This window comes from Manis javanica, chromosome 15 (assembly GCF_040802235.1).
Source record: "Manis javanica isolate MJ-LG chromosome 15, MJ_LKY, whole genome shotgun sequence".
Classification (NCBI taxonomy): domain Eukaryota; kingdom Metazoa; phylum Chordata; class Mammalia; order Pholidota; family Manidae; genus Manis; species Manis javanica.
In genome coordinates this window covers 2042725-2058660 of record NC_133170.1, presented here as the reverse complement: position 1 = coordinate 2058660, position 15936 = coordinate 2042725, and the positions used below count along the sequence as shown (strand labels likewise).

General features: G+C 47.2%; 1 protein-coding gene across 7 annotated transcripts in view; it reads left to right on the top strand.

Moving 5' to 3' along the window:
• Positions 1–15936, top strand: part of TMEM117 (transmembrane protein 117) — a 381411-nt gene that overhangs the window by 6597 nt on the left and 358878 nt on the right. For 5 of the 7 annotated variants that reach the window (XM_073222696.1, XM_073222694.1, XM_073222702.1 and 2 more), the window contains exon 2: positions 865–983. The exons of 1 other annotated variant lie outside the window; for it this stretch is intronic. The gene's annotated coding sequence lies outside the window, so the exon portion shown is untranslated. Of the gene's footprint in view, positions 1–864; positions 984–14303; positions 14462–15936 lie in introns of those variants that run through there. One more of the 7 variants, XM_073222695.1, reaches the window with a different exon arrangement.

The following is a 15936-nucleotide window of genomic DNA, read 5'->3' as shown; positions in this document are numbered from 1 at the left end:
TAGGTCTTCTGTCTGGTTAATTGTCAAATAGTATTTAAAAACTCACATCCTCCAGAAAGCTTTATACAATGGAAGAGAACTTAACGTGCACAGTAGAAGAGAGGCACACGTGGCCGGTGTCGTACAGGACGGTGACACTGTAAGGGGTCTCCTCCCTCTTGTCCTGAGTTAGAAACTCTGTGGAAGTGATTGATTTCTCCTTTATGTTGTGAGATAATCATGTCATAAGTAGCAGCCCTCATTGTTTTAGGCTGTTCCACAGAACAAGCCCCGTTACACGAGAAAAAACCAAATAGAAGCTATATGACCATGAACAAAATGTTTCAACCTCTCTGAGCCTCCATTTTCTCTTATGACAATATTAATGTCTCATGGTTGCCATGGAAATCAAGTCAGATATGACTTTATAAAGCTTTTGACATGTATTAGGGGCTCATTATATGTTAGGCTTCGTATTTGCTCGTTAGAATGAAGTCCAACACAATGCAGCATGTCTGAGACATACTGTACGAAACACGTGGTATGTTTCAAAATAATATGTCATTAAAAATAGAGTAAATAAAGTCAGACCGAATTTCCAAACATCAAAAGCGGTGATCCGAAGTTGGTTTCTTATATAGGCTCATAAAACAATATAACTGTTAACTGCTATGTCTTATGTAACATTTCCTTAGAGTTACAAAGCATCAGATAAGAAAAACAACTCTTGGTCATAAAAAAAAAAAAACGAGTAACCAGCATAAAGCAGCTTTTTCTATGCATGTAATTATAACTCCCAACATTCTGTAATAAGCACCTGGCAACATTGCTGAACCTTCCCACACAATCGAAGGGTATCACAGGAGATTCTTTCATTCCCGTCAGGCTCAGCAGTGCTTCGATGAGTCACCGAGGAAGCAGAAGAGAAAATCTGGGTTAAAGATCAGTTCGAGCAAACAACCTCTCTCTGATAACTCTCCCTGCGTGAAACCCGGGCTGCAGTAGTAAGTGATACCCACTTTCTAATGAGGGCAACAGGGAACACCGCGGTCCAAGAGAGCTGTGGGTAACGGCAGGGCTGTGTGCTGGTGTAAAAGTGCAGGGAAGCGCGAAGCATGCAGCTATTGAATGTATTATTTACAGTGGGATGCTCACCCTGGTTGGGAGAAGGGCCGTGGCAACAGCGTCTTGACGCTCATTCTCATTATTTCTCATGTCCTCTTGGGGGTAGGACGGTTTGTGGGTGAATGGGAAGACCTGCAAACCCCTTTGAAAAATAGTGCCCTCTCATTTCTTGTTTCTCAGTCTTCTTTAGAAAAGCTAGTTAAGACTTTAAAAGTTCCACAGTGTAAATAGCACAGAACAACTTCTCTAACACCACGTCCTTGACGTGGGACAATTGCCTGTGTCCCATACGCAGTCACCAGCAGAGCAGGCCCAGCGTTTCCCTATTACAGGCATTCAGGGCTGAAATCTGCAGCCTGGGTGGAAAGCAGTACAGGGGGACCATGAAGCTAGAACACAGCAGATTTGTTGCATGTGTATGTGAAATAAATTGGAGAAAACCATTCATATCAAATAACTGGATGGGAAGCTGGAGCAGAATGAGATTATGGGAATTAAAGCCCCTTCAGGAACCTCACCCTTAACTGCCCTTTGGAGATTCCTGAAAACTGGTCTCACGGTCGCCGTCCTAGGTGGATTAACCTTCTACTGAGTACTGTTTCATGACACAACTTTATACTGAAGCTTCAGTGTATCTCTTCTGGTTTCAGGGGTAGGCTAGATGAGTGTGGTGGCCTTTATTTAGGGATGTATCCATAAAACAGTTAACCTCTTACATTTTATGTTAATGAGGAAAACAGAAATACAACGAATCCCAGAAAAGGGATTATTCAAACATCATGAAAGTAATTGTACTGGATCATATGTATTTTTAGTGCTTTAATAATAGCTTTTGGTGGGACTGACAGTTACTACACAGTATTTTTATTTCATAACAAGAAAACTCAGATTGGGGCCCAGATAAAAGTTTGCATTTCTACCTCTCGATGTGGCCATGTGATGAAGTTGTGGTCAATGAGATAGAAAAGTTGTTGGATAAATCTTGAAGGCTCCTTAAAACATGGCTGGATAGCTGGGCAGAACTCTTTATTATTTCCTACTTCCTCCCATTTCGTACTAGAATGAAGGCTTAATGGCTGGAGTTCCAGTTGCTACCTTGGACCAGAGGCAGCCTTGATGATAAAAGCCAGTAGTTAGGAAAGCAGAAAAGAAAAACAGAAAGGAATCTGGGTCCCCATTGCCTGTCCTTCTGCATCCCAGACTTGGTGTGCCCACCTCCTGACTTCCTTTACATTCAAGAAAAATAACAGTGATCCTATTTTAGCCACTATTAATTCTAGTCTCTGTGACTAGCAGCCAAACATATCTAAGAGGTGAGATATTTTGCTTCACCAAAACTGTTATGTGTAAATATTCCTCACTATATGGTTCCTTGGTTTATAGAGAGAGAACTTGTATAGCTGGTTATAAAATGAGAAATGCTGTGTCCCCAAATCCATTTGGTTTCTTAATTTGGAGTAACAATTAGTGAGAATTTGGACAGCAAGGGACACATGTAATTTTAAAGTGAAATTAAAGCTAGCTGATATTCTACATGCCCTGCATGTAATGAGATAGTGGTTCAGTTTTCCTATAATTTTGCTAAATAAGTAAGAGAAGCAAATAAGCCTGGACCTAAAAATATTCCTTTGAACAAAAGCTGATATATAAACATTCTTTATCAAATTTAGAAATACTGTACATCTTTCAATATATATATATACATATATATATATTTCTGCATGCTTCTAGAACATGTCTTAAACTTTAATGAGATTCACTTCTACAGTAGTAATGAAACATTTCAAGAAACATATATTTTTAAAGTATGAACCTTTTCTGAAATACAGATGCAACGCGATGTTATATAAGACTTCAACAAGTCTTCACCAGTTAAAAAAAAGCATTTTGGAGTCTACTTGTTGTGACTGGCTTTTCCAGTAGTGAATAGACACCAATATTCTCTGTCTGAATTTATGACGTAATCTTACCCTGCTGGTTTGTACCTCACTCTTTGTTACCTGCAGCCTTAGAAGGGGCATTATTTTATCTGTTCTCTCCTAAGTGAGTTCTCAGTGACAGCTCCTGGCAGAGAAGACCCCGGGCATGATTGCTCTCTGGTGCTTCACGTCAGTTATGCTTGACCTGTGGTCGGCGGAGAATCAGGCTCGTTGGAGAACTGAGTGGCATGGCAGCAAGGCATGCCCAGGGGCACGGGGCTCCCCTTTGCTTTCCCTCTACTCTCTGCAGCGCAGCACATCGTAATCCAAGCAGTACTTGCCCCTTGGAAAATGAAGGCTGTACTGATGTAGCAGGGAGAGACCTGGCAAGTTCTTGCATCTGGGTTAGGCAGTTATTAGGCGGGCAAAGGTTTTGCCAGTTACCCAGCTTCTTCCATGGACTTCTCATTTCTACCTGCCCGTCCAACCCCAGCCCTTCCATTTGCCAATTCTGGGCAATCCCTCTAAACCGGGTGACGCTACTCCTAGGACGAGGCTGGGCTCTCCCACGAGGAAGCTGAGTCAAGCGCTCAGGTTCCCGGGCCCGGTGCCGTCTGGCCCCGCCGCAGCCCTGCTGCTCCGGGAGCCCAGGCCCAGGTCGGCGGGTCCATTGGGCCCCCTCCGGGCCGCTCTCAGGCCCTGTGCCTTGCTCGGCCCCTCTGCTCCGGCCCTTGCTCCCCTCCCACACCCTGGGCCCTTTTTCTTACTTTCTTTTTCTGAAATACGTCCCAGCTTCTTTCTCCAACAGCCTGGCCGCTCAGGGGGCCGGTCCTGTGCGTCCCGTGACCCAGTTCTCCCAGCACCCTGCCGGGCCCGCGCCCTGCCCCTCCGCGCAGACCCCTGAGAGGCCCTGCCCCCGGCCCCTTGTTTCGGCCGAGCGTTTCCATCGCGGAGCGAGAGCGCGGCCCCAGGTGCACGAGGCCCCAGATGAGACAACGCCAGGCGCCGTGGCTTTGATTCTCTGCTTCTGAAGACTGCTTACCCCCTTGGCCCCCTCCTCCTTCCTCCCGCGGCCTGGGTCCCGTTATTCTCCACGTGGCTCGTCCAGCCCATTAGCAGGGGGGTGCCCAGGGCGTTCTGGTCGTCAGGACATCTGGGTGTGTGCTGCACGCCCGTCGTGGGGCTGGGGCGCCTGTCCGCGGGACACGCAGCTTTCTGTGCTGCAGCTCGGGTCAGAAGTAGAAACATCTTTGAGCTAATGGATGATGATCTTGAGAAAAATAGAGCGGTGCAAAGTGAGGAAAATTGCGCTTTTGAGACTTTGAGGTCTGAATGTGCCTGTGAGAGGCTGTGTGTGCCGCAGGGAAAAGCCCTGGGTTCTAATCTCACCTCCATGCCTGCCTAGCTGTGTGGTGTTGAAGGTGAGCCGGCAAAAGGGGCAAAGAAAGGATGAGGGTGGAGGGTCCCCTGTGGGCAGCGGTAGCCCTGGACGGCTCAGCTGCCCCCTGATCTTGCTGCGGAGTTTCTGTCCCTCCCGCTAACACCGCAGTGATGTGACGACCTCCCCCTAGAGTCGCCCCCGGCCTGCGGGCGCTGATCCCCTGCGCTGGGCACCTGCCCCCTCCCGCCACAGCTGACCCGGCGCGGGTCTCGCGTGCTCAGAGTCCTTGTGGGTTCCGGTGGGTGAGGCGCTCATCTGCAGGGCCATCAAACACCCATCCAGCCCCCAGCTTCTGTGCCGGGGTGCGGGGGGGTGCGGGTGGGGGGACGGTGGCCAGGGATCCCCGGCTGCATTGGGCGCGCATCGTGTGGCAATGGTGGACTTTGGGGTCCGACAGTCCTGGGCTTTAATCTTGCTCTGTCATTGGCTAGATTTTATCCTGGAAAGATGTACTTAACCCTTCTGGAAGTTTCAGTTTGCTCATCTGTAAAATAGGGTCAGGAATAACTCCCTGCAGGAGTTTTTGGGTTTTAAGGGCGCTTCTATACATTGGCTAGCTCAGAGCAGATGTTGACTAAACAGCGAGTGTTACGATGCGATTGCTCACCCTTTTCATCTATCACTTATGGGGCCCTTTCCCGCTTTAAATCGCCAGGGCCTTAGCAGTTAATAAGCATCTCGAGTCTTATGGCGGTTGTGGGAGACATTTAGGGAGCCAGTCTTGCCTGCCTGCCACCCACACCCGGTGTCTCGCTCTGAGAACGGAGTACCCAGGTATCAGCCGTCTGCGGAACCGAAGCCGGCGAACCGCTGAGCACACGGGGAAGCTGTTAGCAGGGTGCGCGAGGGACGCTTTCAGCTGAGGCAGCCTGGCTGTAAATGCCAGGAAACAGCAACAGCCGGTCAGGACGTGAGAAGCAGGTCGCTTGTCGGGAGCTGGCATCAGGCGGCACCAGAGGTGAAGAGCCACGGGCAGTATCAGGCCGGGAAAGCCAGCCCGGAGGCCGCAAACCAGAGGGCCGCCGGCGCAGGGGCCGGATGGGTGGCGTCCGTCGCTGCGCTGTCTTGGCCGCCACTGCCGGGTGACCGTCGGCCGCGAGCAGCATCCTCTGAACACGGAGGACTGTGATGAATGAAGACCTTGCGGCTGATTTCGCAGGAGGGCCGTGCAAGAGAAAAGCGGAGCAAAGCTCTCTGTTCCTTTTGTTTGCTGTGCCCCGTTGGGCTGCACTTGCCGGAGGTTCTGACTCCAGCGGGCAGGGAGGCGAATTTGGAGGGCCGAAATGCGACATCCGCTCGTTTTCATATTCTCGCCCTTTCAGAAGGCCTTCTACTCCTGTAGGAAGTTTTCTGTTGTGAGGATTCTTTAAAAATACTTATTCTGGGTGCAAGTTAGGAAGGATTCTAAGCTCAGAGCCTGGGGCCACCACTTCAAATGGCGTTGGAAGAGTTATCTGGGGTTGTCAGCCTTGTGGGAAGGGAGGGAGGAGGGAGATAAAATGCTGCTTGGAGTGAGGCTGTGACATTCTGTTCAGCTGCGTCACACTCCATGTCGCAGTGTCACTGGATGTCCCACGGCCCCTCTCTCCTTACTTCACGCTCGCCTCCTGCCCACTTGCCCACTAAATCCCTGGAGAGCGTGCAGATCAAAGAGCGGCGGAGCAGGCATTTCAGTAAACCCTGCATTTGGAAACCGGCTGCAAAGAAAGGAAATCTTGGCCACCGTGGGCCAGTGTTTCACTTCGGGCATTAGATTTAAGCAGAATCCTCAAAGTTTCTTAGAATTCTGAAATTAACTGCACTGTGATTATTACCTTTTAAAAAATGACTTATCTCCCATGAACTAAGGGTTCTTTAAAGTGACATACTAGTATTGTTCAAATTATTGAAAATAAACGTGAGACCCAAACTATAATGTGATGCTATAGCATTAATTTCTCTGACATCTAATGTATATTAATTTTATGAAACATGGTATAATTAAAATTTCACACAACCTGAGGTCCATGAAGAGTTCAGAATAAACTGAAGCTATCTGGAAGCCAGGAGCTGAGAAAGAACACAGAAATATCCCCGCCGCCCCAGCCCTTCCGCTGCAAGGGCACAGTGGGTTCTGCAACAGTGGAGCAGATAAAGGGCCTTGGAAAACTTTAATATAACAATTTAAATGAATATAAGTATTAGCTCTAATATGCTCTTTTAAAAATAAGAATAAATGATGGAATTGAATAAATATCCATGTGGTTTTCAATTGTTAGGAAAACCAATTTGGGTAGAAAATGTGCCTGTTAATCACTGTCAGAAAAGAAGTGTCATCGTGGACGCCCACCAAAGAGAAGCACCGGCCTCACCTGCGGGGACCGAGCTGCTTAGGGAGATGCACTCCTGTGGAGTAAGAGTTACATTTTTGATAAAATGTCTGACTATAAAAATTCCTCTTGGGAGAAAAATGAGGAGTTAGAAGGTGCTGCCTTTGTGGCATGATCGAGAATATGTCCATGTGTTTATTTTTATTTGGTGTCCTGACTTGACAGAAGTAAAATTTGAATTTATGGTCTTAAGTGACTAGAAGGAGATTAGGATTTTTTATACATTAAGACTGCAACTAAGTAATTCTTCCACCATTTCTGAAAGCAGTGGAAACTCTTTATATTTTTTAGACTTTACTGACAAGGGACTACTTCATTCTTTTGAGTTAAAAAAAAAACACCTTTTATTTTTTAAACTCTAAATTAGGTTAGTGTCACACAATTGTCCAAGAGTATTTTTGAAGGGACACTGGTATTAGACTGGTGAATTTCACTTAGCATCACTGCAGAATAAATAAAAATATAATTTTTCCCCTAAGCTCACACTTCGACTGTGAATTATTTCTTTACTCCCCATCAGCATAAAATTTACTTATATCAGTTGTATTTATGCAAACGTTACGAGCTTTATTCTTCAGAGACATTAGTTTCATGAACTAAATTTAGAGCCACTTCTCGGTTTATTTCATGAGTGACGCTGCTATTTTAAAACACATACAGAAGCAAGGAGATTTTATGTCCACTTTTGATGTGTCTTACTTAGAAATGTGTATGTAGTTTAAAACAGTATATGCTCGCACTTAGCTTGAAAACATGGGGATGATTCCATTTTGCAAGGACGCCTGTCTGACGACCTGTGGGAACTTAAATGCACCTTCAGTGTCACTGAAAACAAAAAAAAAGACTGACTTTTTTCCTTCATGCACTTTAAACTTGCAGATGTTGTTATACAAACAGATGCCCACTTCTGACCATTTATGTACGATTAGTTCTAAGTGAGTGAATCACATTTCCTCTGGGGAATAGGAACTGCATAAACGTGAGGGCTGACATCTCTTTTGTTGTTCCATTTACTGGCAAATAAAATGAACTTTTAAAGCAATGTTTGTTTTCTGATTTACAAGTGATCTGCACTTACATCCTGCTCCCCTGGCCCCGCCGAGCCCACTGTAGCCTTCTCTTACTTATTAATTCTGTTTGTGTTCTCTTAATCTTACCATTTTAATATCACCCTTATGGTCTCAGTTTAGGTTATGATATATAATTAAAGGAGTGAGAAGCAGAGATTAGAGGGATATGTATGTTTGTACTATTTTAGAGCAATGTCCTTCATAGACCTCTCCACTTTTTATGTCTTTCCATCACTTTTTTTTCCTTCCTTGTCATTTGTCCTGTCAGTTTGAGCTGCCTCTCACCATCACATCCCTTTAGCAAAGCCAAAGGGGTTTCCGTAATTCTCCATAATGAGCTGCATAAGCTGAGAACGCAGGGTTAACACAAAGCCAAAGACGCCAACTGTACGGGGAGAGGCGACCTTAGGTCACGGTCACCGAGGAAACCCCTAACTACACGGGGGAGGAGGGCTTGATGGACCCATCGTCTGCCTGTTGACTTCATGATTCCTTCCTACAGAGCGGGGTGGGCTCGGTCTGTGCCATGCTTTTCTCTGCTTGCTCCTTAGCTGTACTAAACGAAAAAAGAGCGAGGGCTTCTTCCTGTCTGTAATTATTGCAGGATTTTCCCATTTTTTATTCTAAAGCTTTATTGGTGGCTTGACGGGTGGCAGATTCCACTGTAAGATGAACTTCCCTATCTTGTTTCTCAGGCTGATATTGCATTTCCACTTACGATATTTCAAAAGGGATGTCTGACCCGACAGCACTGTTTACTCATTATCATAGTCATGACTGGGTGGTCAAATTAAAATATGCATCATTATAGCTTGTAACTCTATAGGAAGATGCTGAATTCTAGAAAGAGCTGTACTGTCATCCTAATCAATGTATGGTTCTTTTCTATGTGGAGAAGATCTAAGCTTATATTTCCCAGGTAAAGGCAGCAGGCTAAATATGGTAAAATAAAATTAGAAGGAAACAAGAAAAAAAACCTGTGACTCCCCACTGCACAGTCTTCTGATTAATTACAGTTCCCTGGTTCTACCAGCATGTAATCAAAGGTGTATTTTCCAAACAGAACCAACACATTGCTGTAGAGAAACACACAGCAAGCATTCTTTACTGTGCAATAAAAAGATGTGCCGGTTCACACATCTTGCCCACCTCGTCCCTGTAACCAGAAGACAGGGAGGAGGAACACTGCTCACTCGTAAATATAAGAAATTGGTCTCAAACAGAGACAAATTATTGGGTTAAATCTTCACCAAACGTGTCTACCTTTCTCTGAGAAGTGACTTGTGTGGGACTGTGGCTGCACCGTCATGCTCTTTAGTGCCTGCCTGGCAATATTTCTTTGCTTTGAGAAGTTCTCAGAATATGATCTCACTCTATCACTCCAAAACATAAGCTCCATGGATGCCCCCAACCCTGGGGTGGTGGGGGCTTAGTTCCCCGGCTGTGCAGATCCAAGTGGACACCAGATGCCAGGTGACCCTGGCTTCGGGAGTTGGCGACCGAAATCTGCCCTGTGCCGAGCAGGAGTTCAGTGAGCTTCCCTTTCCCACCTCTGCCCTTCCGTGCTCTCTGCTGCCTGCAGGGCTGCTGCCACCCACACACGCTCGCTTTAATGAATTCCTTCCTACACTCTTCTGAACTGTTCGAGAATTTTTTCTCAAGCAGAGTCAAGAACCCTCCTGCATCCAGGCTGAGGTTCCCCCTAGTGCTCAGGGAGAGACCTCTCCGGACGCAGCTGCCCCAAAACACAGCCGCTATGGGTATGAAATTGATGCTCAGGATTTCAGCACTTCTCTCTGGGCACCCAGGTGTCATCCACGTGCTTACGTGTATTTTTCCTAAGGCACAAATGTGAGTTGACGTCTATGAGAGACCAGCTTCAGGCAGACAGACACTTAGCTCTTAGCCCACATAACCACCCAACACATATCAAAAACAAGATTTTTCTCTTCTTGCTGCCAAATCCTGCAGAGGCACCCTCAGGAAATGATCAAAACTTCAGTTTTACATATTCAAGTAAATTCACAATAAATGCTTTTTCAATAATAATAATACACTGTAACTTAGGTCAGTTATGTAACAAAATTAACTTCAATAACTTCATAAATGGCTCTAATAGCTTAGTATTTATAATATTTGTAAAGGTCTAAGGAGCCCTTCAACTTTTTCGATTATGTTTTATAAATGTTTTATGAAAAAATTATATGCTGTGATGATATTTTGGAATTGAAATCTGTTTAAGTTCTCTGGATTTCTCTCTTAAATGCAGTAAATCTATTTTGGCACAAAGCATTCATACACAAAGTAACCTATTGATTCACAGGGCAGAACGCAAATTAATGTGAACATACATGTAAACTGCCATTAAAACAAGCTTTGTGATGCTAAAAATTATTCTCATAGCATTCTTGTTACATGACCTGTTGCTTTTGCATATCCTTCCACATCTCTAGGCAAAGCAAGTGGTTCAGGCCTCCGTGCGCTCACAGGGTTCGCATTCCTTGGTTTCTCTGCTGCAGCGGAGCGATAGGCGGCTCCGTCTTTCTCTTCCAGATGAGCAGAGATGATGTTCTGTAGTGCCCACAGTAGACAGTATATGTTTGCTAACAGGATGAATTAAATACTGCTTGAGTATTATGTTGACATTCAAAAATCTTTTTCTCAACAGATAATTCTACTAGTAGAATTAACTGCAGAGAATATTATAATAAATTAGATCTATTGTACAAACTGAACCCACATAATACATTTAAGAGGTACTGAGTAAAAGTCAGAGATTCAGAGGGTGTGATGATGCTTCCCCATTAAAATGTTGGTGAAGAATTCATGTAGGAATTTTACTGTATAAATGTCAGACCTTTCACTAGATCTGGTGTCCACTGTAATGAAACATAAAGATCTATTGGGAAGGTAATAGAATATGTACCAGAATATAATAGATGTTTTACGTCCATTGTTTAATGCTCATAGTGGTCCATGAATTATATATTATTAGCCATATATTTTAGAAAAGGATGTCTGTCTCAAAGTATGCAGCAAAATAGGATTTGTACACAAGTCTGACTCCAAGAAGTCTACCTTCTTTCCATGACACAACACATCTACTCAAGGTAGAAGATAAGATAGATGGTTGAGAAAAGGATGGCCTCATTCTTTGGGGTGAGACTGAAAACCAACTCAGAGCAAGTGGTGTGAGTTTGTAAAAAAAATGCTGTATGCTGAGAGTGAATTAGCTGAAGCACTTTCCAAATCAGTTCAAATGCTGATTTTCTGTTGTTTTCCTGTTCTTACAAAAAAGAAACGTTTTGTGCCAACTGAATAGTTTTAAGTGACAAATTACATTACATGCTCTAACAGCACTAAAACATGAAAAATTATATGCAAATGTCTAGCATTGGTTTTTCAATAACAGTGATCAATCCGTTAGCTAATGTTTGTGTATATAAGGGAAACGAGACCTGAGCAAGTTCATTATTACCGGGGGAGCCTCCTTCTCAAATCCCTCCAGTCAGATAAGCCACCAGAGGCCCCCTGGGAGTCTAGCCACCCACACCCGGGGTGGCTCTCTGGCCAAAGGAGCTGGTGCTGCCCCCTCTCGAGGAGCCCCCTCTGTCGGTGGTTTGCCCGACTGCACCTGGGAGACCCTGGCACCCAGCTGACCAGCAGCTGCGGGCCCACCCTGTAGGTGGGACTGGCAGACACGGTTGCCTCGTGAGGGCTGCTTCCAGAGTGGCTGCACCCGATCTCGCCATCTGACCTCAGACTCTGGCAGCCACGAACCCGCAGAGAACCTGGGGCCGGTTTCCCGTGGTCCCCAGAAACGAAGTGCCATGCTCAGGGGCACTTGGGATCACTGATGAGAGAGGCTGGCGACAGCCTGGGATGTCGGGCGGGGCAGGCACGGAGGTGCAAAGCCCCCAGGAGTGTGCTCAGAGCCGCCACCAGGTAGTTAAGTCATCGCACGGGGCCTTGTTGGGGCAGATTTTTGCTGTCCCAGAATGCCTGTCTGCAGGGTGGACTGTATGTGGAGGTGGAGTGGGCACGTGAAGGGGCAGTATGATTTGAGAGTTTCTACTTAAACTATTTTATCATTGTCGTGACACTATCTGAAATGGTAGCCACATTGTTGTACTCCTATACAGGAAAGAAATGGAACTTTTAGGTTAAAATGTGGACAGAGTGGGGGGTAGATCTGAAGCTCTGCATCTTGGTTTCTTCTTGAGGCTTCTTTCTCTACTATTTTAAGAAACTCTGGCCAACATTAGAGAAATGGTTAATCTCTGTGAGTAAGCAGTCAGCATCTGTGTTCTGGACCAATAGACTGGGCCCAAGGAGCATTTCATAGACTATTCAGCTTTGATGGGAAGACAGAATGGCCTTTATGAAGCACCCATTATGTACTGGACACTGTATATTGTTTTAGACACAACAGGGCATTTAACACTCCCAAGGGGTCTCTGTGGCAGTGACAGGGAAGGAAAGAGATGGAAAATAGTGGCCTAAATCCTGAGTAGGATCTTGAATTGGACAAATTACCTACTTTGGACCCTAAAATCTAACATCTCTCTACTTCCATGGTGAAGAAAAGAAGACTGAAGGATTCTTACTGTAATTTTATTGTAATTGTGTAGCAAATTGCTTAGGGGTGTGGTGAAACCACAGTTGGCACCAGTATTCCTTATTCCATGTCTCCTTACTGTAAAACCCACATCCCCTTCCTGGTACATGGGGAAGAAGTCGAAATGTGGGAGAGATTAAAATGCGGCCGGGCAGGCCATGCTGCCAGGCTTCCGATCCAGGCTCCACTACGTGTGCGTGGACTGCTCTGTCTCTGTGTCTCTTTATGCAAAGGTACACGTGGAAGTGATTCTAGGAGCAGCTGTTTCACAGGGCTGTTGCGGAGATTAAACACTCCAGTACACAGAATGGGCCTGGTAGACAACAAGCCTCCAAAGAGGCGAGCTTTTACTACTACACGTTACAGTGACAAAGATCAAGTGTAGAGGCTGTTTCTCTGCCTGGTCCTCGGGTAGGGCTGGACCAAGATCCTGGGCGCTGTCAAGGGAAAGGGCATACACTTCCTGATCAGCGGTGAAAAGGGCTCAAGATCAAAGAAAACCTTGCTCGTTTCAATATTTTTCCTTCGAAGTGGTCCTGAAGAACTACATTGTTTAAACCTTGACAGCTTCCAACTAAACAAACAGTGAGTGTTGGTCAAGCTTATTCTTAAAAATAATATTAATGGAGGCAAGACTGTATGCTAAGATGGGGATGTAAAGGAAAAGTAATAGCACATTGTAACTGAGGCCATCTATTTCCCATCTTTTTAACTAAACTTCATTCTAGGAGACACACCTGTAACTCAAATGACTGTTGAGTGGAGTGAGTTCTCTCTCTCAAGTAGAAAAAAGCCGCTCAATGATTTTTACCCCTCTAATCTTTGAAATGCAATGTGTTTTACAGACTTTCAATGATAGGAAAAGTACCTTCTGTTTTTTTTTTTTTTTACGTTTTAAAACGGGTTAATTTATGTTGTGTAATTTGTGAAGCTTTAACATTTTCCACTTTCGCTGTTTGAAGACTCCTTGCTTTAAATGAAGAAACAAGGAAAATATAGCACGTGGAACCCATGTTAAACAGCTTGATAATTCTTTGTAAAATAATTCTGATCACAATGATAAAAATGCACAATTACAAGAATGCAGTAGACTCTAATGATTAATCTGTGGAATTAATGTATCATCCATTGAGCTGTTACTATCTCACCACGTTAGGATGCAATGGTAACATTTAGTCTCTGCCTTCAAGGAGTTCATAGCTTGGCAGGGGGAGAAAAAGATGTTGCAAAAAAGTTCAGCAAATGTAAGAAATGTCGTAGTAAAATGTACAAAGCGCTGATGTCGGAAACAACTTTGGGAAAAGTTGAGAGCGTCACTAGAGAGAATCTTACCAAGCTAAGAGTGCCTAAGCTGATCACAAAGTGGCTGCGGAGTAGATGCACGTGAGCATCCTGGGAGGGGAGAGACGCCGGTCTCGGAGCGGCCGGGGGTGAGGTCCCCGCTACCCCCGTGGGCTGAGCCGCCCTGCAGGGCTCGGGGGTGGCTCTGTGCACCTCCCCTCAGGCTGACAGCCCTCCTCCACTCCCGAATCAGCTGCGCATCCAGGAGAGGGGCTGGTTCTCGCCTCGGTGTGAAGCTGGAGGCGTATGCGAATCATCCCTCTCCCCATGTGCCTGCGCGAGGGGCCACCTCCGTCGGACGGAGTACCAGCATGCAGGACAGCGGCTTGCAACACATCACACACGCGTGCCCACGTGTGAGGAGGGTGTGCGTGTCGGCCAGACCCGCTGGGAAGTCCCTGCGAGGCCCCGGGTCCCGCGAGCGGCCCGCCGCCTCCCCGGGAGGACGGGCGCGCGGCCGCGGGCCTGCGGGGCGGGCGCGGGGGCGGGAGCGGAGGGCGCGCGGGGGCCGGGCCGCTGCTGACGCTGGCGGCGGACGCGGCGCGCGGCGGAGGCGGTGCTCCAGCGTCTCCGGGGCTGCGGCGCCCGCGCGCCCCTCGGTGAGTGCGCGGCCCAGGGCGAGGGCGCCGCGCCGGGACCCGGCCGGACCCCAGCCTGCAGCCCGGCCCCCTGCGGCCGCGGTCGGGCCCCGCGAGCCGGCGCCGCGCTCCCTCCGCGGGCGGCAGGGGGGCCGGGGCGCAGGGGGCCTGGGGAGGGAGGCGGGGACCCCGGGGCTCATGGGGGCCGAGCGCAGGGGGACCCCGGGGCGGGGCCCCTGGGGAGGCGAGGCGGACCCCAGGGCGCATGGAGGCCGGGCCCAGGGGGACCCCGGGGCGCATGGGGGCCGGGCGCAGGGGGACCCCGGGGAGGGGCGGCGGGGACCCCCGGCGCGCCCGTCCTGCGGCCGCGATCACACTGACAGGTGCGCGTCAGGCCGCCCCGGCGGCGGGTGCCCCCTCACTGCCGGTGACCAAGGGAGCGGTTCCCGGTGCCGGAGGTGCCCCAGGCCCGGGCGTGCCTGACCCGCGTGGGGCCTCCCGGCCGCCAGGACACCCGCCGGGCGCACTGAGGGGCGTGAGGGCCGGTGGACCCACCACACGCTGGTTTGGGCACTTGTGTGACTGTCTTGTGAACCAGAGAACATTTTCACGAGCAAAGGAACGCTGACAAATGTATTTCCCGCTACTTATAATGGTATATTGTCTGAAATCCATGGAAGGAGTTCCAGGAAGATTTCAGGGTTTTGTTTTGTATTCGGAAAAAAGTTCTTTCAATTTATTGAATACAAGACTGGTAGAGAGGCCTCGTGAAAGCCGGTTTTGCTGTAAAGTGTTGAATATTTGCGTGCATGCACTTCCTAACCCGCCACCCCCATTTCTGCAGTTTAAAGGTAATTATGGATTTTGACATTTTGTCCCCACCCCCACCCCATCTCCATGTGAACCTCTGGTCAGAAACCAATACTTCTCTGTTTTATTTAATTTGCTTCTTTAAACCACAAACCACTTAAAAAATAATTTCAGATATGAGTAGGTTTTGTTTTCTTCATTAACTGTTACTTTCTCTGGCGCTGTGTCTAGAGTATCACACATAGATGTCACCGAAAAGGAGGTCTGAACATTTTTAGAGAATTCAGGGGTGATCATTTTTCAATTTTACAACATGAAACTGCTCATAAATATTCTGCCATTTGAATGAAAAGTTGGCCAATCTCTTTGTGAGGAGAGAACCCCAGACCAACTGTGCTTCCAGGTTCTCTGCAATGAAAACCTGCCGGCGGGTCAGCACCTTGTCATCCCAAAGACTGTCTGGCAGGAACATCGCTTAGAGGTTCAGATGATGCGAACAGAAAGTCCAGCAAGTGTTCTATGGCTCTGACCCTCCCACTTAGCCAGCGCATCACAAACACCGTCCTGGTGTCCAGGCAGAGCCACTTACAGTGGTTTCATTGATTGACCTAAAAGGTTGCTTTTTATTTAAAAGGCTGTGTGGTCTCTTGTGTCAGACTAAAAGCAAGAGGTTCCAGATTCTGTTA